Raw genomic sequence first — 26,208 nt, 5'->3', positions numbered from 1 at the left:
TATACCTGAGTGCTGAATGTACAGCTAATTGTTAAAGTAATGCCTCTTTATGGTTATAATAAAAGTAAATTTGTATTTTCTTTACTGACAAACGATCTTGTGAGAGTTAAATGGTCTCTTTGCTCACAGTTTTGTTAGGGGGAAGAAACCACAGCTGTAATAGAAGAACATATTTTAACTAGTTGGCTTTTAGTAAGAGACAACTTGGGAGCGGTGGCAGAAAGCACAAGTATTACTGTGTTTGATAGCTGTTCTTGTTGCCTGGTGACTCACAGACTCGTCTACCCAGAGTTTCTCATTACCATGTACCGCTCTTCTGGCCCTTGGTATTGCAGAAACACATCATCCAGAGGCTTGTGGTTTGTCCCCTGTAACGTCAGCATGAAGCTTCCCTTCACCCTACAGCTTTGCCAATGTCGTTTGAATGAACTAACCGAAGGGGAAATGTTCCTTCGTCGTAGAATTCAGCTTCTCTCTGACTGGTATGGGGCAGCGATGTGTGACCATTGCTCCCTAGGGGCTCGGAGCCTCCTAAAGAGGCCTGGCCCTTCGGATTGCACCTCCTGTAAGGGAAAAGAATGCCAAAGCAGCTGGCCAGGCATTCCCGCTTCGTTTTGCACAACAGCGATGCCCCGCAGCATAGCTTACGCTGGGCTGGGTGTTTTCCAAGCAAAACTAATAGTCCTGTCCTCAGACTGTGCACGTTTGGCGTTAGCAAAGTGATGTGGGTAGGAAAAGGGGAGAAAGTCTGTGCTGCTGAACCAACTTGTGACTACAGGTGGGTCCAGCCCTGTGTCTGCTAAACGCCGACTTTCTCCTACCTTCGTGCATTTTTACCCTCGCTTGAACGCTAAAACCAAGCCAACGCTGTGGAGCAAATCAGGTCTTTGGTGTAAAGACCTCTGAATAGAACAAGGAAAAAAAAAAAAAAAAAATGACTCAGTTGGCCCTTTTCAGTGGTGGCCAGCCGTGCCACTAGGCTCTGGGACTTACCACCTACCACCATCTGGAGCCCTGAAACCCAAGAGGCGCCACATCTTCCCTCTCTTGGACTTCCCCCAGTCCCTGTACCCACGCCGCCGTTCCTCATCCCCCCTCCACCAGCCAGGGTGTCTCTGGCTGAGAGCCAAAGCAGGCTCCTCCACCACCCTTGGTACAACGAGTTCCTGAAGTGCAGTTCGCTGGGTGTGGGAAGGAAGCCGTCTCCTTCAAAGCACTGCACGTTCCGTCTGTAACCCCACTGACCGTGCTGTGATTCAGGTGCTTTCAGCTGAGACGAACTTGGCGTTACAAGGACTTGATGTACGGGAAGATAGGCAGTGTGAGCTTGAAAAAGGGAGTTTTATTTTCATCGCAAAGTGACTGTTATCACCTCGATGAAGGAAAAGTTGATACGAAATGCTGACGTAACTGCTTGCTGCGAGCCTTAATATCTTTGTTTCAGTATTTTGTGCAGATAGAAGATGATGAAGCGCAAGAAGTGATATCACTGGGAGAAGGGGGGGGGTTGCCAAAGTATTGCAACACTGTCTGTGTTTTGGACAGCAGGCTCCTGAGCTGAATCTTTTTAGACTGAGGGAAGGACTTTTTGCTTTCTGGCCACTTAAGGAGGTGACTTGTCTCTGGGTCTTTCAACTGCAAAGAGAGCCAGTGCACGGTGAAGAGCATGAATGCTGCACCTGCTGAAGGGAGGCTGAGCGGGAGAGCAGCCCTTGTAGAACCCAACCTTTCACCCTTGCCAGCGTAGCGTGCCCGGGGTGCCCTTGCCCTCCGTGCCCGTGGAGCACACTAACCCTACGGTTCCCCTTTGCAGGTGATCCTCTTCCAGCACAGGTGCAAGGGGACGGAGGAGCTAAACTCATGGCTCTAGCCTCCTCGGGTGGGAGCGGGCTGCCCAGAAGTGGGGCGAGGAAGATGACTTCCTTACCTAATGTAACAACGGGTCTGGAGAAGAAGCTGGAATTTTGGGGATGGACAAGGATGTGCCAGTGCTTTATGGTTCTGCACCCCGACCTTGGGTTGGTGCCACCTTTCTGAATAGCTACTCCAAAGGTCTCTTTCCGTTAGCAATACATCCGTGGCCATCTACAGGCTTGCTGTGAGGGCTCTCAGCGTTTTGTTTGTGCCTGCACCCGGGAAGACAACTTGAATCCTTCACCCTGAGGCCACAGCTCCCAAGCAAGCATGAGCTTCAGGACCGAGGGGTTGCGTTGGCACCCAGCGAAGGACGGGGGGTGCACACCAGGAGGCTGGGACAGTCGCACCAGCACTGAGCAAGGCTGAGCCCTGCCTGGCCAGAACAGCATTTCCACCTCCAGCAAAGGGTCAGAGAGGTGGGAAACCTGAGTGGCAACAAATACCAAAGGATTTTGGCAGTTCCTCTCCCCAGATGCCTGTTTCGTGTTAAGTGAAATGCTGTTTAGATAAAATCAGGAGCTTTGTGTTTCTATTGACATTTAATATAAATGTTTTGTAAAGAAATAGTGTTTCAAAATGAGTTTGTGCGACTTGCTGTTCTTACCCTTTAGCGACGGCGTTTCAATCTTATCTAAATGCTTTCCTGAAAGGGAATTTCATTAAGATTCACACAGGCAGGAAATTTGTTTTTGAATGAAACGGCGTTTTTTTTTTTCCACCTGAAAATTTGTGACCGGTCCCATGCGGCAGCCCCAAGCTTATCTCTACTGGATGGTTTCCCTGCTGCTGCTGCTCTCCGAGGAGCTGGTCGGCAGGAGCCAGCCAGGCAGGGCTACCACTGCAAATGTTCACCTTGAGCAGGGACCCCACGTTGAAATGGGTACGATTGCTGCATCGGGTGAACAAGTCAATGTGATCCTGAGCCAGTATTTTCATGATGTGGCTGTTCGGTTTCATGGTGATGGACTGGAAGGGAGATATGTGTAAGGGGGGGTGATTGAAGTCCTGCTGCTTCCAGTGCTGCTTGCTGGCCCCTGGGGCAGCAATGAGTTCCCAAAGGGCAGGGAAAATCCTTGGGTGGAGCTTGGGCTGTGTGTGTGGGGGAGTCCCCCGCTTCCTATTGCACCTTCTGAAAATCCGTGGACGCGGTAATTTTTTTTTTTTTGCTCTGGCAACCTTTGTGCTAAAAACTGGTCCTCTGTGCGCGCGTGTCTGGTGGCGAATGTGGCTGGGTACGGGAAATGGCCTCGCCAAACTACAAAAGGAGGGAGAGATGCAGCATGTGGGGGAAAACAGCCCATATTTACGGCACATAAATACAAATCAATACTCCCCATCTTGTAACAGCCTGGGTAGGCAGCTCTGGGTGCTGAATTATCCTCCAAGCCGTGGCACACGGGGAGTTTTTATCATTCATGGCATGTGTTCTGTTGAGTTTTTCCTGCCTAATCATGAAGAAGTTGATTCTCACTGGGCTACAAGAGCTCCTTGGCCTCCCCCAGCGTTACCTCATGCTGCAGTTTGGAAAAAAACAGCAGGGGAAGAAAAAAAAAAAAAACAAAACTTTGCAGCTGTGATGTGCTACAGCTCTGGCCACGGACAAGCCTGAACGGATCCACACGCGGGATAGATGACCTACCCACAAGCTGTCCGTTTTCTGCTTTCCTTTCATTAAAGCTTTCATTTTTATAAATATCAGAGCGGTCACTTAGCGTTGCCCTTAATTTGTAGGTGCTGAGAGGGTCGTGGCAGCCTGCCCCAGCTCGGTGGCAAGCCAGCAGCCGATGTGTGGCTAACGCTGAGGGGGAGCATCTGGTCCAGTGGGGTCGGGAGAGACCCATGGTGGGGTTGGCAATGTTTGGTGCTGCTAGGGATCACCTCGGTGCTGGGCTGTAAAAACCTGGCTGCTGTACGGTGGGTGAAAGACCAACATGTCTGCGGGCGAATGGTGGGACTGCAGAAGTCTGGTGGAAGCGTTCTTGCAAAAGCTATTTAAAATGATTTGTAATAGCCAGTTAGACATTTAAGATGTCCATTAATTAGTCTCAGCACAGGGAGGACTTGTAAAATTGAGACAGGATTTTCCAATTCCCCCAGATACTAGTTTCCTGAAGGGGAACTTTGGAGACTGGGGATAGGGTGTTGAAAACTAGTATTTGATTGCTCAAATGCCAGCAGTTTTTACTAAAGCCATCGGTCACCTCATATTACAACTTAGACTGTGAGAAATTGGTCACCTGAGACATTCTTCAGTAAGGAACACTCACTAGATACGAGAAACAAATCCACAGCAATGTTGACCTCAAGCTAACCGACACCGGCTATTGCGGCTTCCCCTCGCACACAGATAAGAAGCCCACGTTTTTTCCAGCAAGGCCACCCGGGTCTGCATGGGAAGCCAGTAAAGCAGATGTGCCCTCACCCCTGCACTGAAACGAGGCCAAAACACCTCCACGGCCATGTGGCCAACCTTGGCCAAGATCAGTCCTCGTGCCGAGGTCTGCGGACAGGTGTCGCTGGCAACTGAGATGGGGCAATGCCCATCTCAGCCGTGCCTGCCGCCGGCACCTTGGTGCACAGCACGAGAAGCCACCACTCCAGTGGCCTGCAGCACAGCCTTCCCTCCGTTTCATGTGCTTTCGTGTAGACAAAAAAAAAAAAACAAAAAAAAACTGGAACAAAAAAATGAAGATGCTTTCGGCGTGCCTTAAAGCCCTCGGGTGCCACCAGGGCAGGCTGGGGATGAGCTGGGAGTCGGTGTCTCCTCTGGGCTTGTACTTGCCAGAGGTGCCAGTCAGGGTGGAAGCAGACCCCGTGGCTGTGGCCCCCGAAGGCAGTCCTGACCCCTGGGTGCCTGCTGTCCTCCAGGATGCGATGGGTGAACAGGGCTTCCTTGGTGAACGTGGTGAGGATGGCCGTGTTGCCCGACAGGTGTCTGAGAAACAGTTAAAGAAAGAGAAGCTTGTAGAAAGCCCGCAGAAAGCATGCTTTGGAAAAAAAAAAAAAAAAAAACCAAAAAACCACCGTGGGACAGTGCCTGGGGGGAAGCGAGCCAAGCCTCCACCACCCTTCAGACAGCCAACCCCAAGGCGACCAGCCTCATAGACCTCATCTCCTCACAAGAGCAGCAGAAATTGCATGGCCAGCCTGGGAGGTTACCCCAAGGGAGAAGGGTCACGGTGACCCACCTCAAGGCAGGACATTCCTGTGTCTCGTGTCCCCACCCAAGCACTGTTGCTGCTGGATACTAAACCTCATCACTTCCATCTAGGAACGGGAGGAAAAAAACGTCTGTCCGTCAGGATAACATCATCTTATGGGTTCAAGAGGATGGCAGTGCTGCAGGAGCAAACCTGAGGTGGTGAGAGGCAAGAAGGGGTGTGGGGGAAGTGTCGTGGGGACGCCTGCCTGGACATTGGGGACAGGGATGCTCTGCCCCAGGCCTTCCTCTCCCACACTGGTACCAACCTCAGAGCACCGCCAGACCCTCACGTTCCGCCCTTTCCACCTAGCCTTGTGGGTTTTTTCGTTTGCTTGCTTGCTTACTTTTTAATCAAATCCTGTTAAATAACCGAGGAAAACTTACCCTTCACTTCTGTGTTTTCACATTCCACGTACAAATCTCAGCTCTTCTTATTTTATGCTCTCTGATGAAATAATTTGCCAAGAGCCCTCTTCCCATCAGACACACAAGTAATTTATCCTGCAACATACTGGCAAGTGAAATGGAAACATTTCTTTGCTAAGGGCTTAGCTCCCAGCATTACAAGGGAGCTGGGCTTAATGCTTTCTAATAGGAATAAGCAGCATTACCGCTTGCCTCCTGGGAAGAACGGAGAGCAGCGAGGAGAGTGGGGCACTGGGGAGACCTTGCTGTTCCCTTTTCACACCATTGGTAAAAGCAGCAGCTAATTCTCACGTGCGGAAAGGGGCCGTGCTCAGGTTTTGTCTGTCGCGGGGACTTGTCCGCAGCAGCTCCCAGGTGGAGGCGTTTCGTACACGTGAAGTGGCTGACTCCAGTCATAACCGCAGCACTAATTTATAACCTGAAGATCCACATTTTTGGCCCTGTAGAGCAGCTAAGAATGACTTCCAGGTTGTAAGGGATGGAGGGGAACAAAAAAGCAACAAACCACCGATTTTGTTCCTGCTTTCATTTTTCAGGCTTTTTATGAGGCTAAATAGACAGACAGTCCCAGGCAGGAGGATTTGCTACCCCAATATTTCAGGAGGGGAGAGCGGTATAATGCACTTCCATGTCAAAAATAAAAAAAAAAAGCCAACAAAATCACTGATTGTGTAATAAATCATAGGGAATTTTCTCGCACACCTGCATAAACTGCAATGCTTTCTTGTTTGGGAAGGGAGAGGAGAGGCAGTGGGGGGAAAAGAAGAACTGTGTTGCTGGCGGAGGGGGAGGGAGAGGGCTGAGCTGGTGAGGGGGTCCCATCCAGCCCCCAGCCGATGGGGCAGGCCACCAGTCTCTGCTTGCCCTCCTGGGGACACTGGGGGCTGGGACAACGGGCCCTGGGGAGCTGCTTCTCTTGTCAGCTGGAGTGGAGGGGACACCTTGGGACACACCATCCCTTGGTGGACACAGCTGCAATGTCCCTGCTGATGAATTCAAGGCTGCCTGGACCCTGTGAAGCTTTTTCCCATGCTGTTAGATTGTTGTCCTAGGGCTTGGCCTGGGACTGGGAGCACTGCTCCAAGTGATTCCTGGCTGAGAAGCCTGGCTCTGACCCTGCTAGGCAGTTTGGATAAAGCAGCCTAATTTGGAGGGTGAGAGGGATGAATGGTACGGAATTGAGTAGACCAGGGTCTAAGACTTCAATCAGGAGGGAGATCACTGGTGGATTTCAGCCTTCAAGCTGCATAGGATGCTCCATAAATAAGCCCCTTTATACATGGGCATCATTCCAGTAAAACCACAGGGATGCCAGACTCCTCAGCCACGAACACCTGATTAAGCCCGTTGTCAAACAGCCACAAGCTGGTATGTCCCATCAGCTTAGTGCACCCACTGATAATCATTTTAACATTTTACTGGATCAAGATCTCCCCCCGTATCTCATAGGAGATACCTAAATGTGCTTGACTGGAACCGCAGGACTCTCAGGGGGTATGAGCAGACCCAGCATCACACAGCTCTCTACAATCCCTGCCTGAAAAACAACAAGAGGTCCAACAGGCTACGCCCACCCTTAGGTGCTCTGCAACAAACTCACTGTCTGACTCCGGCAGGTCTTCTGGATGTGCTGATGTCAGTCAGTGCCTTTTGAAAGATGCAGTTTTCGGTCTGACAGTGTATTCCTTTTGTTTTGAGAATCAGACCGGGATTCTGGAAAAATATTGCGGATGGTTGTTGTTGAGGAGAAGGCAACACAGCTCTGTTTCTCCGAGCTTTGTGTAATAAATTATTTGGAAAGGAGCGGGAATTGAGGGAGGGACTGAAGAGTTTTTCTGTGTTTTGCCTTGTTTGAGTGGAATAAGTGGAAAGGGAAAATCTAACATAACTAGAATGGGGTAGGGTCTGTGATGTTGCAGGATCCTAAGAGATGTAAGGGATCTCCTTGCTTAAAACAATGACATGTCCAGCCCATAAGCAGCTGATAATTACATAACAAAGGGTGGATTAGATATGAACTAGCAAGTCTCTTCCATACCATCTCCTACTCCTCTCAACCAGAGGATGTTTGGAGAAACTGTGAAGGTCCCTGGCCACTTGTAATTAGGAAGGAATTTAAAAATAAAATCAAATTGTTGGTTAATGACACCACTCATGTAATCTAAAGAAAAAACTAAGTATGATGAGATGTTTTATCAGGATTCAGCTGAAGCAATGCATATGTCTGTATATGAGATTGTCACCTCAGATAGCTTTTAAAGTCAAATAAGAGAAATGGAAGATCCACCTAGAGAGGTGGTCAATGCTCCAAGTCTGTCAGTGTTTAAGAGGCATTTGGACAATGTCTTTAACAACAAGCTTTAACTTTTGGTCAGCCTGAATTGCTCAGGCAGTTGGACTAGATGAACATTGTAGGTCCCTTCCAACTGAAATTCTTCCCCTCTCCCCTCCCTCTCCTCTCTTTTTTTCAGTCACTTAAAGGGGAGAGCATCTGCCCTTTGGAGAAATTTTTGTTCCATTATTAGAGAAGAGATACTATGGTCCTTTCCCCCCTTGCAGCTGCAGGAGCATCAAACTGCCTTCACAGAGCATTTTTCTGGAAGCCACTTGCTTTTCTGGAAGGTGTCTTGCCAGACAGCTGGAAAATCCTGCACTGCCTGGCTCTAAATGCAGCAACAAGAAATTACCCAGGTTGAGGAGGAGAGGCAAACATGCTCAGTGTGAACCCATGGCTCCGAGGTCCACCACTGGACAGGAATGAGGAACCCTCCACCAAAGCTGTTCACTTTCTCATCCGAATTAACTTCACACTCACCTCTGGTGCCAAAGTGATGCTCAGACTGACTTCTTTTGCCTACAGATAGCAGCAGCAACTCTCCAGCCTCTTCCCCCAAACAGGGATGCACCCAGCAGAAAAAAGTGCTCCTCGCTGTTGCCTCCCTGGTACCGACCTGCTGCTGGGCACTGCTGCAAGGTCCTGCTCCCCAGGGAAACACCACCACTGAAAAAGTACTTGTTGTGGTAATTCCTGATTCTTCTCGTTAACCAGTCAGCTGGGTCTCACCTCACCCAGGTGGAGGGCGGTCACAGTCATCCCATCATCCTCAATAGTCTCCTCCTGTGGACAATGGCTCCTTGTCTGATTCCAGCCTTGGGCTCCCTTGGGCAAGCTCAACAGGCTCCTGTGAAGCTTGTGGCAAGGAAGAGTTGCTAGTTAGCTCCTATTCGTTCAAGGTGATGTCTCACAACTTCGTGTGCAGCGCTTCTCTCAGAGAAAGGCTTTGCCATCCATTGCTTCCCCTATGCCTCCTCTCCTGGGACTCCAGGACTTCTGCACACCTTTGTGCTGGGGACCAGATTCAGAAGGAGAAAGGGCCACCAAAACCCTCTCCGTCTCCCACAGGTCCCATACAGCCTGGTGGAGGGGGCAGACACACATCCCAGCTAGCAGTACCACCCCACCAAGGTTCAAGGGGAAAGGGAGATGTGTTGGTTAGGCACAACACCATCCATCCCCAGAACTGCCAACTCATCTCCAGTTGCATCCCGAGAAACTTCGGAGACTACATTTCTTCCCTCTTCTTGGGACCTGGCACTTCAAACTTGAGAGAGAAACCTTCTAAATTAGCCTAAGCGCTGTCCCATGCTCTTGAAATATTCATAAATAATCTCAATATAGAAGTGAGCAGGGAGAGGAGAAGTTTGCTGATGATATTCAGGGTGGTTGAGGCAAAGGGCTGACTGTGAAGAGTTGTAGAAAGACCCTTATGACACTGAATAAAAGGGTAATAAAATCACAGATGAAATCTGATGTAGATAAATGTAAAGTGATGCACATGGGAAAAGACAATCCTAGCTTTACATGAAAAATAATGGGCTCTGAGCTGGCTATTTCCACTTGGGAGCGAAATCTTCAGGTTATAATAGATAGCTCTATGCAAATGTCAGCTCAACACTCAGTAGCAATCAAAAAAGCAAACAGAAAGCTAGAAATTATTAGGAAAGGAGGAGAGAGCAAAACAGAGTAAATCATTACGCTGCTGTATAAATCCGTGGGCTCCCATCTGTTGAATACTATTGTACAGTCCCGATTCACCAATCTCAGATATGATATAGAAGAAATAGAAAAGTTACAGAGGAAGGCAATTGAAGATGATCAAAGGCATAAAAGGGCCTCCATTCAGGGAATGACTGAATAGATTAAGACCTTTTATCCTGGAAGAAAAAATGATTGAAGAAGAAATATGACCGACTTTTGCGATGGGAAGAGTGGCGTGACTGGGGAACAGCTGTTCACATTATTCAGTGCTCTTCAAAGGAAGAGAGTGATCGTCAAAGAAAACTATCAAGTGATAAGTTCAAAATAAACAAAAGAGATATTTAGCTGTGGCACTCCTGGCCATAGGGTACAGTGGATGCTTAAAGTTTGCGTTGGTTCAATAGGGTGTAAACTAATCGATGGACGAGGAATCCATCAAGGGCTATTAAATGCAGAGATGGTGTCTACAGTTCAGGAGGTTCCTGAGTCACAGACCACTGGGGGAATGGAGAGCATTCTGGGAAGCACAAACAAATGTTTGCTCTATTTTTGTATTGCTTCCTGAGCATCGGCTGGCTCTCGTCCAGGGCAGGACGCTGGGCCGAGCGCACTTTGGGGTTGACCCTTTGCAGTCATCCTTATGTCCTGCATTTCACACCAGGCCATTTCTCCCACTAAGGCAAAGCAGCTTAAGTGGAGCCTGAGGTATCTGGTGCTCCTGCCTGTCACCACTTCTGATGCAGCCCCCTGCGTCACGGAGATATAGCTGTTTGGTGGCTTTCCAGCCTGAACACACCAGGTGCAATTTTCAGCTTAAAACCCCTTCCACCGAGACCTGTGGGCAGGTGCATCCCCTTTTCCTTTAGCTCCCAAAGCGAACGCTTCTGTAGGTCAACCACTTCAGAGCGCGGACCCCTTCTCATGGGATACCCCCACCGTGGAAGACAAAGCAGTGACCTCTGTGGCTGTCAGTGGGAGCCCAGAAGCAGACTTTGGTGACTGAAGGAAAGCACCAAGCCACCTGTGTGCTGGCTGTCACCAACAGGCACAGTGATGTAAAGCAAAAGGCACACCCTCCCGAAACCTGGCTAGCACTGGTTCCTCCCATAACCAGGTCTGGGACCTGAAGTAGCCTGTCCAGTCCACCTCCTCCTGCATGGACACGTCTTCTCTGCATGTCCTCAGCTGGAGGCCAAATTGTTTTGAAACACGACTGATAACCAAGGGACACGCCTCATGCCCCATGCAGAACTGTAATGTGCATCTCACTGTGTGGTGGAAATGTGACCTGACGGTGTCTGTGTCTCAGAATAAGGTTATTTTATACTTTCCCCTAGCCTGACCTGGATCATCTTGGGTTTTATCGTCCCAAAGAAACATTTGAAGAAGGTGGCTCCTATTCTGCATATGAAGCCTGGTTACAAAATATGGGAGAGAGAAAAAAAAAAAAAATGTGCAGCAGTGGTTCAAGTGGTCAGTCCAGATCTGAGTGATTCACTCCAGTTTTCCCCCAGTAAATTAAAAACAAACACTTGAATGCTCTGATGACACAATATGTAAGTGCCTCTTCTAGCTGAAAACTCACTATCTTAACGACAGGGACATTTGTGTCCCTGTGCACTTTTCCAAGGTTGCCTTAAAAGCCATGCCTCGGCTGTTTACCAGCTGATGGATACAAACTGGGAGCCTCACTTTGCACCTCCTTTCCAACTAGAAATGAGAATGAGGGATAGTGGCTATTACAAGGTAATCACACCCTGGGGGGAAATTCCTGAGCTCTAGTATCTCTGTTCCCTAGATCAGAGCAGTTTCCTTGCACTTGGCCAGCCACTGCAAAGACTGTTAAGCCAGGCTGGTTTGTCACTCGTCACTCACAGTATTTAAGAGCCTGTCCTATTTCTGGAGGCTGCTGCATCGGCCAAGCAGCCTCGTGTTGACACTACGTGCTCAGTAACGTGGAGGTGAGGCTTATTTTCTGAAAACCTACCTCTTTCACCTATAAAGCCTAATTTAAAGTAAATGTAAGGCCAAATTCTATTCTTACTGACACTTGTGCTATTTTGCATCAGCTCCGAAGGAGTGACGATGATATATGTTGAAACAGAAGGACAATCAGATATCTGTCTGGGCGACTGATCTGCAGGAGAGGGAGCACAAAAAGCTCCATTACACACGCTGAAGCAAATAATCTGACAGTGACAGTTATGGAAAAAAAAAAACAAACAACCCGCCCACATTTCCTGGCCCTAGATTTCCATTAGGAAGAAGTCCCTGCTGTGTTTGGCTCTGTAGAATAAGGAGGAAGATGAGAGCCTTGAATGTAAAGTACCAACTGCAAGTGGGCAAGAGCAGGAAACCCCAGCTCTTGGCTGCAACCTGGGGAAACCAGGTGGCTTCCTTGCTCTCTTCCTCTTCCTCTTCCTCTTCCTCTTCCTCTTCCTCTTCCTCTTCCTCTTCCTCTTCCTCTTCCTCTTCCTCTTCCTCTTCCTCTTCCTCTTCCTCTTCCTCTTCCTCTTCCTCTTCCTCTTCCTCTTCCTCTTCCTCTTCCTCTCCCTCTCCCTCTCCCTCTCCCTCTCCCTCTCCCTCTCCCTCTCCCTCTTCCTCTTCCTCTTCCTCTTCCTCTCCCTCTCCCTCTCCCTCTCCCTCTTCCTCTCCCTCTTCCTCTTCCTCTCTCTCTCCCTCTCTCTCTCCCTCTCTCTCTCCCATTGCATCTTGCCCCTCTCACCTATTCCTCCTCCTCCTCCTCCTCCTCAGGGATCCCCACCTGCCACTGGTTGGGGGTCCTGCCGCCCCCAGGGTGCCCCCCAGCACCACCCCCAAGCCGATGCAAACCCCGACCCGGTCCCCAGCACATGGGCTGGTCCTGTCCCACCAGTGCTGGAGAGAGTTTTTAGCCACAAAAACCAGATCCTGGGCACCCCACGGCCACCTGCCTCGTGCACTGGCTGCCGGGGCAGCATCGCTGGCACAGGCTCCTTCCTCTCTCCCACCGTGGCCTTATTTTAATGCATTTGTGCTGAATAGTACATATTTCTTGTGCAGAAAGGCGGGTATTTCTGAGAAGGAGGAACTTGGCAGTTCTGAATACTGAGCAGCCATTTCCTCAAAGCAGTAGGATTGAACCTGGTAATCAACCCTATTAGCATTAAAAGGAACTGTCTAAATGTCAAGCCAGGTTCAATAAATAAGCACTAACACATTTAGAAATGGCTTAGAAAGGGGAATTAAAAGTTTTGTTGCTAATTATCTTTCTTATTTTAGATTTGCTGTCAATTCTAGCTCTTCCATTCAGATGAGGCAATCATTTGCTGCCAAGATGAGGGAAATGAGATGGTCTGAAAGTTGAGGGTGGGCAAAGCTGTTCATAGACAATAGAGAGCTAACGGGGACCTCAGCCCTTCTTGCAAGCCCCTGGAAGCACCAGGAGGATGGGGTCAGTGTACCTTTCAGTCAGGCACCTCCCAGCCTCCTGTTACCGTGGGTCCCAGATCCTCTGATACCTTTTGATCCCCCCAGAATCAGGAAACCCCGGGAGACAAAGGAGAGGAGGGCATGCTCCTGCAACCAGCTGAAGGCACGCAGCCCAGGAGATAGGCAAGCAGAAGCAGGGAGGGCAGCTTGCTGGAGGCAACATTTCATAAGCAGCTTCAGAAATCGGTGCCGGTTTTAACAAACAACCCTGCTCCTCTGGACCCAGCTACCTCCAACGCTGCCTGAATGGAAGTGGCTTGCCTACGTCTGGTGCTTTGATGCAGTAATGACATATAACTGATACTGATGGCAAAGGCTAATCCACTCTGCCCCATAATGTCCCCAGTCAATCATGCGATATTCTGTTATTGGAAAAACTCATTTTTGCCCCTCCGATGGTAATCAGTGTATGCCCTGAAGCACAAGGCTTGATAGCCTGTGTAATTTGCAACCTAGCTAAGTGTAACTGCAGATGTTAATCCTATTTATACAAATGCCTGACAAGCAAAAGTAGGGATGGAGGAACCAGCTGCAGGGCGGGGGAAGGCACAGGGCCGGGTTTCCAGGCGTTATCCTCCTGCAGATTTCAAGCTGGTGCACCCCAGTGATGGGAGACTGAGCGACTGAGGTGGGCAAAGGGAGGCAGCACAGGCAGCGACGCTGCAGTCCGGCCTCTCCTTTTGCCCGGCGTCTGTCCTGGGAAACGCTGGAGCAGACCTCACCGTGAAGCACGTCCCCTGCTCTGGGCAACCACTCTCTGCCTAACAAACGTGTGTAAAGCTTGTGAAAATAAAAAACTGCAAAAAATAAAGAAAGAAGAAAGAATTAAAAAAAAAAAAAATGAAAGCAAGAATGTCTTCTTTCTGCCTTTTCCCCTTTTCTCCCCAGAATGAGCACTTTTTATCCCAAACAGAAAGGAAGTACTTTGCAGTCCCAGGTCTCTCTTTTACAGCCTAATTCCTCTGAGGACTGGGGATATCCAGACAGAAGAAAAGAGGAGTTACCTTCTCTGCATTATTTTGTCAGCAAACTTTCAATGGACAACCAGGAGCTTTGTTTTGCTGAGCCTGTCTATCTCCCCTGCTCTCTGGAATCAACCACTCTTCGCTTTGCAGTTTTTGTTTTGCAATTTTGCTAACTTTCTTCTCCTCCAAGTTTTGCTTCCAATTTATATCCACCTCCCCTTTCAATGGCTTACTCTGTGTTTTTCCACCATCCCCTCCACTTTACCTCTCTCCTAATCCATATTCATGTTTTTCTCTCTTCCCTGGAGTCTGTCTTCCCTAGATTTTCATTCATATCCCCACAGCTATTGATATTTTTTCCTTCTCTAATCTTGTATTTCTTACCCTCTTTCTCAGATTCCTAGTTTTTCTTCTTTCATCCCCTTTACCAACGTTTTTTTTCTCCAAACGATATGTTTTTCTTGCCTCCTGTGATCTCTGACACCCTATGTCCCACCCAGCTGAGATGTGGCAGAATCTAAACCCGATGAAATTGAGGAGGAAGACCATGGGAGGAAGAGGAATGCAACCCTCGAGTTTAAGGCTGGTACTCACAGGCATTCACTTGTCTCTTTCCTAGAGGCAAACTCTAGTATTCTGACAAAAATGCTCTTATTCACGTTTCTCCCCTCATTTTTATTATGGCCCTGGATGACTAGAGAGGATGACATCTCCTCCGTGTCCACCAAACAGTGCTAATCTCTGATCCGCAGCAGCAAAAGGAGGACTTCAAATGTTTTGGTCATTCTTATGAACAAAATGTTTTTAAGTTTAGCCTGGGATTTTCGAAAGATGCCAGATGGTCACCTAAAAACCTCAGCTTTATCTTACAGTGGCTTCGATTATCCCAAATATCACACTGTACCTTGCTCACACAATCCTGCTTGGTTTTTCTCCTCTCTGTCCTTGTCTGCTGCCTCTTCTTCAGTTTTGGCAGGCCCCTTGCTCTCTCCAGCCTCGAGGTACACCTCGGTGTCCCTGGAGAGCAGCTCCACGAAGAGCAGAATTTCCCCCACCATAAGGAGACGGCATTGAAACTGCTTCTGCACCATCGCAGCCCCTGAGGGCTGCCAGATGGGGTGGGGACCATGCACCCCCACTGTGGCCAACCTGGGTGGAAGGGGACAGCGGGCCCGCTGAGTATGACCTGCCTCTGCAAATATCTTACCTGAGCCTTTTGAGGAGGGTGCCCCGTGGATCAGGAGACCTGTGAGAGCTGAACCAATGTCCAAGCTCATCCCTGTAAGTGAAGTGCCTGAATTAGGAGCTTAACATTGTCAACAGCAAGGAACAGGCACGTTCAGCAAGTGATTTGGAGGAGTAGGCACCTAGCTCAGGATGGATGAGAAAGGGACACACCTCTCTAGTTACCCACTCCTAAAAGGGCAGGGAAAAGGCATTTCCTCACCTCACCAGGGTGCAATGAGACATAAACACATTAAATAACATATTCTGGGTGAACTGCGTCCTGAAGTGACACTCAGTTTCTCTACTTGGCTGCTCAGTACTGAAAATACCCTCCTATTTGCCTGGCGCAGGACTAAAATGTGAGCAGAAGGGTGATGTATTCAGAGAGGCACCAGATCTGCTCCTGGCGCAGGTGGTCACTCAAAACACGCTCGCACTGGTGATGGGTACCTGTGCCTGTGATTGCTCACTCCACCCATTTCACTGAGGAGAGGGAGGAAGGGAGGTCACTGCTTTGTAACTGGTGGAAAGCCCCAGTCTCCAGGAATTCACGCCTTCAGGTGAAATCTCACCAAATAAGTCACTAAGGGCTTGAAGAAGAGAAAAGTTTAATGCCGGCCAGCCTGGGCTTTGCAGGAGCTGTCACCTGCTGATGACAACAGTCCCATCAGGACAGGAGGGACCCAGCATCACAAGGACCCAGCCCACCGGCAGCGTCTCCAGCCACGGATTTCCCTGGCTTTGCTCCCCTTCCAACAGTCCTGCAGCACACAGCACCTGCACCCTGATGTGTTACTGCTGGCACCACCTTTTGTCCTGCAGGAACAATGAAATAACAGCATTTCCCTGGTCTTATTCCAGGTTTAGCTAACCTAAATCCAGACCGGTAATCCTTCTAACCCAAACCAAGGAAAACCCAGTTCCACAACCATTTAATTAAGAATGATACCTCTGGAAAACACAGTTACAGATTACGCTGAATTTCTTGTGCTTTGTTTTCCCGCTGCTCATCTCTAGGGTTGTCTCCCATTAGGGTAAGAAACATCAGATGAGCTAAGAGCACACGTTTGTGGGCGCACGCAGTGCTTTACCTTGCCAACACATCCTCTCTGCCTGGTTACACTGAGCCTTGTTTGCTTGTTTGCTTGCAAGGCTGTGGCAGTTTGGCCCTGTCACACATTTTCTTAGCTGCGTGAGCCTTGACAGCAGCCAAGAGCCCTCACTTGCTGTGGTTCCAGCTGTGAGGTCTAAGGACAGCAGAGAGGGTGGGCTGGCAGGGGATGGTAATATCTTTAAGTGTATCCATTAATATAGATGGAAAAGAACAGATGAGCATTTGGGCACATTTGCTGCTTTCTTTCAGAGCAGAGAAAGAGTTGGTACAGCCAAGAACACATTTTCCACCCCAACTGTATATTACAATTGGTCTAATAAAAATGTATTTAATTTGCCTACAAAAATCCCTCTTCTGGGCACTTTACAGCCATAAAGCATGTTGTTTTCTATTCCTGGCTTCCTTTAAAAGGCCAGATCTTGCTGCTTATATTAGTGAACGCACCAAACACATGGTACAACCAAGCGAGCACTGCTGTAGGAGTCTTCACATAATAGTTTTCTAGGCTTGATCCTCCACGCACATAAATTGATTTTACACTCATGGTACTCCTGGGACACCCAGGCAGCTGCTTCAGGTTTTTGCCAGTTTAAGTAAGATTAGGATTGGGCCCAAGAGCTTGTGTGCCTTGCAACAGCTTACATGTTGCAGGTGCCTTTACCTTGGTGAGCTCATATCTGTGTTTCCAGAGAACAAAGAGTAGGGTTGGGATCCACAACTGGGATGAGTGCAAAACTGATGGTTAACTGTGGGCACGGGCAAGCAAACTCGAATGTAAACAGGCGAAACTGGTTTACGATTTGGTTACGATGGACATGCCACCAAGTAGCATTTGGTCCTTTTGGCATCCCTGAGACCATGTGCCTGAGGATGGTTTGGTCAAAAAAGGTGCATTAAAACCAGAACATTAACATCCCTCACCTTGATCCTCTGTGGGCTTAAGGCTGCTCCCACCACCCACAGCCTCTGAGCTCTTCTTCTCCTCTTCTATTACTGAAACAGCCTAAACATCATGTTTTAGTTATAAAGTGAGTTTAGTGGATGGAAGGGTGGGAGGGGAAGGGGGATTAAATTTACTGCTTCAGTGACTACAGATCTGAAATAAATCTCCGATTCAATGATAGATCAATAACACCAAGATTGGGTTTAAATTATTAATAAACTATGAGAAACGAGGATAATTATTCTATGAGTCACAGCTCTCTAATGCACTGCACATTTTTTCCCTGAGACATCTGCATTGAAGCACGACCTGTCTATCTTTTGGCAGAAAGCTGTAGCCAATAAGTTAGTGCTTTTTGTTTTGCTAGCTAAGCATTTCATAAACCCTTGTGGGCTGAGACAGCCTGGTGACAGTGTTGTGCTTCTCTCACGGAGCAACCCTTAGGCCAGGATCCCCTAAAACATGTAGGTGTCTAATGCGCCCCTGGAAATCAATATGATTGATTTGAATCACATTGGTGAATAGTTCAGAAGGCTCTCAAATGTCTTTCTGAACCTGGGTGGCTGTAGATGGAGGAGTTGCATCAGCCTAAAAGGAGATGCTGGCCTTGAAAAGTGACCTTGGATGGTTGCAAAGGCCCATCCTGCTGGTGGCAACAAGGAGGGGCAACCTCAGGGCTGCAAGAGGCAGGAATGGGAGGAATGGCTTTTGCATATTTGGTGTGATTGACACGCTGGAGGGAAAGGATGTCATCCAGAGGGATTTTGACAGGCTGGAGAGGTGGGGCTGTGCAAACCTCATGGAGTTCAACAAGGTCAAGGGCAAGGTCCTGCACGTGGGTCAGGGCAATCCCAAGCAGAGATACAGGCTGGGAGATGAGTGGATTGAGAGCAGCCCTGAGGAGAAGGACGTGGGGGTATTGGTGGGTGGAAAACTTGGGGGTATTGGTGGGTGGAAAAACTGAATGTAAGCCAGTAATGTGTGCCCACAGCCCAGAAAGCCAACCGTGTCCTGGGCTGCATCAAGAGAAGTGTGTCCAGTAGGCTGAGGGAGGGGATTCTCCCCCTCTACTACTCTCTAGTGAGACCCCCCTGCAGTGCTGGGTCCAGCTCTGGGGCCCCCAGTATAAGAAGGACATGGACCTGCTTGAGCAGCTCCAGAGGAGGCCACAAAGATGCTCAGGGTGCTGGAGCAGCTCCCCTCTGAGGACAGGCTGAGAGAGTTGGGGGGGTTCAGCCTGGAGAAGGCTCCAGGAAGATCTTATAGTGGCCTTCCAACGCTGTAAGGGGGGCCTACGGGAAGGGTGGGGAGGGCCTCTATCAGGGATTGTAGTGATAGTACAAGGGGTAATGGTTTTAAATTGAAAGAGGGCAGATTTAGATTAGTTATAAGGAAGAAATTCATCAATGTGAGGTTGGTGAGGCGCTGGCCCAGGGTGCCCAGAGCAGCTGTGGGTGCCCCCTCCCTGGAAGGGTTCAAGGCCAGGTTGGACGGGGCTGGGAGCACCCTGGGCTGGGGGAAGGGGACCCTGCCCATGGCAGGGGGGTTGGGACTAGATGATCTTTAATGTCCCTTCCAACCCAACCCATTCTATGATGATTCTATGGGACGTTGCTTGCAGACTGCAATGACAGCACCATCAAAACGTTTGTAAACTTCAAGAGAAGTTCACCCTTTTGGGGCAAAAAGAGAGGGATCCATCAGCTTGAGGATGTTTATTAAAATCAAGAAGCTGAAAACTAGAACATTCCTCCATGCTGGGTCACAACCATCTCTGTTGACTGAGACAACCCATGCTGTCACAGCGTGGGCTGGAGATGCTGAGCATCTCTGGGCACCCTCCCACCTCAGTAGATGTCATTCCTCAGCTCCAGCACCATGTCTTAGGGTGGTGATGGAAAGCAAGTCTGACTTCAAGGGGCAGCTCACTGCAAAATCAGCTCATCCCTGCTCTTTGAATGACCCTGGGCTCAGGGCACTCTTAATGATGCTCACTAGGTGCTGGGCTACCAGGCAAGGTTACTGACTTAACAGGAGGGGACCTTAATAGGAGAGGAACAGAACTCAGGATACTGGTAACGAGAGTCATTTATCCTTGTCAGAGTGCTTCAACCAAAATAAAACTTCTGCCAAACAAAGCCTACATGGTGAGTAATTTTTTTTTTTTTTTCAATAAACTGATGCCAAAAAGCCACTTTTAAAAAGCAACCTACATTTCTGAGTAGTTAGGATGTTAGACAGGACTGCTTTAAATGAACTTACCATCCTTCCTGGCAGCCAGGGACTCATCTGAACAGCTCCATCCCATCTGGGTCATCTCATCCTCTGTGCCGTGTCTTCTGCTGTGGCAGGAGGCAGGGTAGCTGTCTACACGCTGTCTGCAAAGAGGTGGCCCTGGGTGGGATGCTCGTAGGTGGTTCATGACCAGCAGGGAAGAGGGCTGTGAGGTTTAGGAGCAAACAAGCTTTCCCAGGGGTTTCCAGTGATTCTTGGTGGCTTTAATCCGGGCAAGGAGCAGCAGTCACCTTAAACAAGTCCTGACTCAGAAGGTGTGCAAGTTAGGTCTCTGCAGTGTGTGAAGGGGAGAGATCAATTTGCAAAGCTAAGGGCAGCAGAACAGAGAGGGGTAACTGCCAGCACCCCAAAATGGGCAAGGAGTGTTGGTGGCAGCTGTGCACAGAGTCCTCTGTGGATTTATTGCTTTCCTTGCCTCTAGCTCACTGGGCAAAAAAAGGTTGTGCCAGTCCTAAAATCCCTCTCCTGCTTAGCCCATCTTACACAGTTCTGAAAATGGCATTAGGTGACCCCTGCCCCACCAGATGATACGGCATCACTCTGCACCCCACGCGGGCTGGGGCTCTTCTGGGGCATCCCTCCCTTATCACAGCATGTCCAGCAGCAGCTGGGGCTTTCCACACCCCCTCCCACGCTCTCTCTTTTCACATGAAGTTGTCTGGCAGGGTATAAATAATTCTGAGCCTACAACATGGAGCTATCAAGGTGTCCAGCTGCTTCTATCTGTGTAATGCAGAGGGAATTTTTTGATTGCCCCTGTGATACGCTAATTTAAAGATGCCTGTGGCTGTGGAGAATGAAAAAAAAAAAAAAAAAGAAAAAAGAAAAAAGAAAAAAAAAAGATGCTGAACAAACTATGGTTGGGGCCTGACTCAAGGGATTTGATTCAAGAGAAGAAGTGAAGTGGTTTTGATTTTTTTTTTTTTTCTTTAATTTATCTGCATTGGTGATACAACAAGGCCTTTACACATCACTGCTTTTTTATTAGTTACCTATGCATTGTGAAGGATTCTGGGCACAGCACACAAATTAATGCATCCATGGATGAAAACTTTTGAGGAACAGGAGGAGCAGTGATGTGCTGGTGCCTCTATCACATGTTTGCTCTCCCATCTCTGCTGAGATAAGGAAACACCATCATCTCTGCCTTACACATGAGGAGCAGAGCCCGGTAAAGGGCCAGATGCAGGTTATCTGGGACAGATACCGAACCCCAATGTCACAGGAGCCCCTGTTCCTGGGACTGGGGGGTTGGCAGGTGATTCAGGCTGCTCCAGGGGTCAAGCTGGTGTTTGCTCGAGGGTGAGACATGTGCTCTGACCGACCAAGCTGCCTGCCCGTGAGGGGTCCGGGTGCAGCCCCGACGATGGGTGGGCAGCTGGCTGCACGCACCCCAAATCACGGCCGGTCCCTTAAGGACAGCTCAGGCCCACCCTGCGAGGAGTTCTGCACATCGTGGGAAGGCACAAAGCTCTCATATGGATTGGAAACCTCATTTTTTCTTGCATGTGTGTAGTGTCTTTCTGTTAGCCTGGAAACCGTGAGACCGATTTCCCTTGATATCACAACAGTGGTTTTCACTCAGACCATAATGCTTCCATAATTTTGGGAAGGTATAGAGCCTGCACTCTTTCAGGCTGCAAGTTATGAATTTATAACCCTAAAATGAGAAAAACACATTGCTGCACGTTCATGTAGCAATACAACAGCCTTCCCTTAAACAGCTGCTTATATCAATTTCCCTTGCTGCCAAGTGTATGTGGTAGCATCTTTAAGGAAAAAAGCCAAAACATCCTTCAGATATTCATATAAGGAATGTTATCAATGAAATGAGTGCCATTTAAAGTACAGTGCTGAAGAATTTTGTCTTTATTTGTCTCTTGAACAAGCATCTCTATTCAATTTCTCTTCTCTCCCCTTTTCTCTGCAAGGAGGTTTAGGTATGCCTAATGTTTATATCGGACAGCCGAAAGGAGTGAGCTACGTCCCAACTGATGTAAATCCACATTGTTGCAGCAGCATCGGTGGTGTGAAGGGTAGTATTATGCTGATTTACCGTGGCTGGGGAACCAGACCTCCTTTTCCTCCCCAGCTGGAAGAGCAGCCTGCAAAATAAAAATCACACATCGCAGCCGTTTCGAAAGATGCTGTGCGGGATTTATATGTCTAACAACAACAAAAATAAAATTTAACAGAAACCTCTGCAGAGGCCAGCAGCATCCCTTTTAATATAGCAAATGTTGAGGGGCCCAAAGACAACCACTTGGACAGACATAACTTTCAGTTTATTAATAGCAGGGGCACAGCAGCGGCTGCCAGGCTGTGGACATCTCAGACATACTGTAAATCTCCAGTTGTTAGGTGTTCCTGCTGCTTGCCCGTGTATGGCATAAATACAGCCTAACGTGACTGAATTATATAGAAAAATGTTACCAATTACTCTGCTTACTTGGATTCCTTTGGCTTAGAGCCAGTGGGCTGAGCTGATGGGGAATCTGTCATTGGTATTGGAGTGGAGAGAAAAAGCTTTCTTTAAAAAAAAAAAAAAAGAAGATCCTCTTTTTTGTGTAGAACAGCGGGGTTTTTTCCTTGCCTTGAGATTTTTTGCCATTTCATTATTTTGTATTTCAGATAAAACCTTCCCACCCTAATGAGGAACATTTTTTCCCTATTGATTTTAATGGTATAATAAATTGCGGGAGAGCGAAGAAAAAGCGCCCAAATATGAGCTGCAAAAAAAGTTGCTCGAAACCGAGGGCAGGTTTTGCAGAGGAAGAGACAAGAGTTACAAGCTAATTTACTTTGACTTTCTGTTCAGGTTTCATCTGTAAGCAGCTTGGGCCTCCTTATTCCACTGACTCTTTGGGAGGGCATATTCCCAGGGTTGTTTCACCTTCCCGGCTCGTGTTGGTGTGGCTGCACAGGGGCAATGGGGTGAAAGGGACAGGGGCTGCCCCTCTGTGGGAAGCTCATGACGCTGAAAGAATGGGGAGAAAACCGTGAATTTTGGCCCAAACACCTCACACAGGCAGATGAAGTGCCTGGGGAGGGGTTTGCTGTCAGACCAGCACCTTTCTCCGCCAGCATTAATTCGGTGGCCACGGGCTGCATGTTTCCCTCAGGGTAGGGCACAGCACACCCGGGGGCCGTTGCAGCCCCCATCTACGGGGTTAATTTTACATCTCAGCTCAGCTCAAATGCTCAGATAAACCAATGCTTGGGCAACGTATCTCAGTGCCAACGTCCCAAGGGGCGTTATTTCCAAAAAACCAGAGAGGGCAGGGGGAGAGATTTAGGGCAGACACATGCAGAGGGTGGTGAGAGAGAGGAGAGGCACTCGTGGGCATGCAGACATCTGGGGGAAGTGCGCAGGCATGGAGAAATTTGGGGAGGGCAGTAGGGTGGCAGAGGAGATGGTGGAAGAGAAAATGTAGAAGAGTAAGAGACAGATCAAAAAGAGAGGCATAGCTGTGACAAGGACCCAGAAAAAAAAGCATTGAAATGAAGGCTACTGCTCAAATTACATAAGCCATTCTTATGAAAGACAAAAAACGATGAAAAAAATATTTAAAAGGGTCAAAGAAGTCCTGTGAATCACTGTACTGTACAAAGTCTTGAAAACATATTAACTATTCATTCTAGGTCCCTAATGAGACATTCCCACATTTGATTTTCCTTGGCAAATACACTTGTGTCTAAATACTAGCCCTCTACTGAAACAGGCTGAAAGGATCTTCATATTCCACCTGAATCTTAAATTTTGATGTGGAAATCCAACAAGCAATTGCCTGGGATAGTGCTGAGAGAGATTTCTGCATGCATTTGCTTCCAGTCACTTGTGGCTGTTTCAGATCCTCAGCCTCTTGCAGGGGCAGATTTGCCCTCAAGTATGCAGCTCACGTGTATGCCTGCCAAGAATAGTTGATTTCCATGTGGAAAGCTCTTCAGAAATAAACCTTACGTTTGCAAACAGTCGATTTTCCTATTCTTGGGAGATGGCAAATTTGCATTGAGAAAAATGCAAAAGTGAGTAGAAAATACTTCTGTTGGCCAACCCCTAAGGAGGACCAATGCATGAATTCTCTAGGAAATAACTAACCCTTTACTTCAAGGATTAGGCTGGCTCTTTCATGCTGGCTGTGCCTTTCTGGCTATGCCAAGGCAGGCTGTGCTAGGGGCTCTCCTCGAGCAAGTGGAATGCATACTTAGAGCATATGCAAAAAAGAAATATGGAAAAAGTCCAACCTTTCCTCTAAAAAAAATGATTTTTATACTTAGAATAAGGCCAAATTGTCCCACTTGGATGCCAGTTTGGGATGTAGCCTCTGTTGCAGAAAGCCAGACTCTCCTTATGCAGGGAACCAGTTGCTGTTCCCCATGGCTGTTGTGTGGTCCCCTTCCAGTGGCTTTTGATGGGGCCACTTGTTCCTCACCCACTCGCAGGGGACAGCTGTGACCCTGTCCTGCATACAGCCACAAGCCACGTCCTGGCTTGCAAGCAGAGATGAGCCGTGTCGCCACAGGCAGCCACAAGTTCTTGTCATCTTTAGAAAAGGTGGGTTTTTTTCCTCTGTAACTTAGAGTGTTTTCCTTTCCATGGATTAACTATATTTTTGTCCCTGCTATCTGCCTCTGAACATTGGCTGGATTACTTAATGAGCTGTAAGATATTGTTAAAAGCAGGGTATATATATATATATATATTAAAAGAAAACAAAACAAAAAAAAAATCATCACTCGAGATAGTTAATAAGGGAGCTAATTGACTAATATTAATTTGCTGGCATTTACATGCAACAGAACAACTCTGCTCCAGACAAAACTAATCACAGTGTTTGGACTTTGACCACTTCAGAAATTCAGAAGTGCTGTCTAAAATGGATGAGTGGGTTTACACTCTGTCCTGGCTTCACTCTGCTTCTGTTTAAATTACTGGTGAAATCCCATTTTTTCCAGGTGGGGCACTTAGACTAGCACCTTGCATTTGTGATCAGCTCTCTGACAAACTCCATGGTTGGGATTCAGGTCTGGGTGGTGGTGCTCCTTTACTGTGCTCTCATGGCTCAATACCTTTGCCAAAAACACGGTACAAACCAGCCCGGTGGTCCACACAGCCGCAGCCCTTGCAGGCAGGCAGGGAAGGGCAGGCACATGTTGCTGCTCAAAATCCATCACACCATTTTGGGTGCCCACGCACGGCACTCGTATTTGCCATATGCAAACAGAAATGTAGAAAAGATCAAGGACAGAGGCCTTATTCTCTCTCCTACCCTCTAACAGATTTCTGAAATATACCTGCTAATAGCTTACATTTTCTTAAAATGTCTTCAGAGGTCTTCCAGCAAACTACTTTGTTATTTTCACTCTGCTTCACAGGAAAGGACGAGGAGGTTCCTTTAGGTTCTGCATCCCAGACAAGCTTTGTGCTGTTTTTCTTAGTTGTCTCTTTGTTGAAACGAGCAAGATTAGTCTGCTTAATATAATCTCGTATTCTCTGCTTGTTGAAGGCTTCTCTAGAAGTCCTGTACTCCTTTTCTAGCCTTTTCACATTTTCCAGTGTGAGAGCAGAGCTGGAATCTGATGAACCACTCCCAGGGGGAAATATTTTTGGTTGGGACTGGTTACTGCCAGACCTTGACAGCTTGCGTCCATTAGACATATCTGCAATGCATTAAGGAGATGAGAATCTTCAGCAACAGGCAAAGTCAATTCATCATTCTGGTAACAAAGAAAGAAAGAAAAGAGAAATCCCATTAGTCATTTACTCCTGACGGGCATATTGATTGATGTAGTTAAAATGTTCACACTAAGATAACCTTATTAGATTGAAAATCACTTTCTTTTCAAGAGGATCTACTAGGATCCAATTCAACAAAGCACTTAAACAAATACCTGATATTAAGGGCATGCCCAAGTCCCATTGGTGGGATTTTCTTAAATAGATTCCACCTAACACTTAAACATCAAAGCTTAAGGTAGCTAAAAAAGATGGCATAATGCCTAGCTGTGCAACCAAATACCTTGCATCGTAACACACAATGGTACCCTCGTCTCCACTAAGGCTGTACTAAAGATTGCATCAGTGATTTCATTATAAACCCAGTTTGCTTTGGCTGTAAAATGCTGTACAGATGAAACTTACTGTATGCAGGCTGGAACAGAGTGCACTTTATATTCATTACTAGTACTCAGACAAATTATTTTGGACATTTTATGCTACACACTGATGAAGAAAATAATAAAAACGTACAGTGGAATCTATTGAATCTGTTTAATTGGAGCTGCTGGTGGCCATCCGACCATGCCAATTAAATAAAGACAAACAAAAGCAGCTCTCAAAGGACTATGCAGTGAATAAACCCAGGGTAAATACCTCATGGCTTTTGTTATTGCATTACTCTGTACAGTTGTGTGTCTAAAACATAAACTAGCCATAAAAAGCGACTTGCCCTCCTGTTTGCAATATCTGGTTAATTGTGTCTGCATCTTCCCTTCATCTACTCTGCCTGTTTAATGTCAAAAGAGAAAAGAGGGGAAAATAATAAGGTTAGTTTGGCAGAACTAGTGCTTTGTAACATCCCCTTCCCCTGCCCGCCCCTCCCTGCCAGC

At 47.8% G+C, this 26,208-nt stretch overlaps 1 pseudogene; it reads right to left on the bottom strand.

Annotated features, from left to right (window-relative positions):
• Window positions 1-187: 187 nt before the first annotated feature.
• LOC116965032 lies at window positions 188-25,258 on the bottom strand (annotated as a pseudogene).
• Between the last annotated feature and the right edge of the window lie 950 nt (window positions 25,259-26,208).

Source organism: Tyto alba, unplaced genomic scaffold (assembly GCF_018691265.1).
Source record: "Tyto alba isolate M040663 unplaced genomic scaffold, T.alba_DEE_v4.0 Super-Scaffold_45, whole genome shotgun sequence".
Taxonomy (NCBI): Eukaryota; Metazoa; Chordata; class Aves; order Strigiformes; family Tytonidae; genus Tyto; species Tyto alba.
The sequence above is the reverse complement of the archived record's forward strand: the minus strand, read 5'-3'. Positions and strand labels throughout refer to the sequence as shown.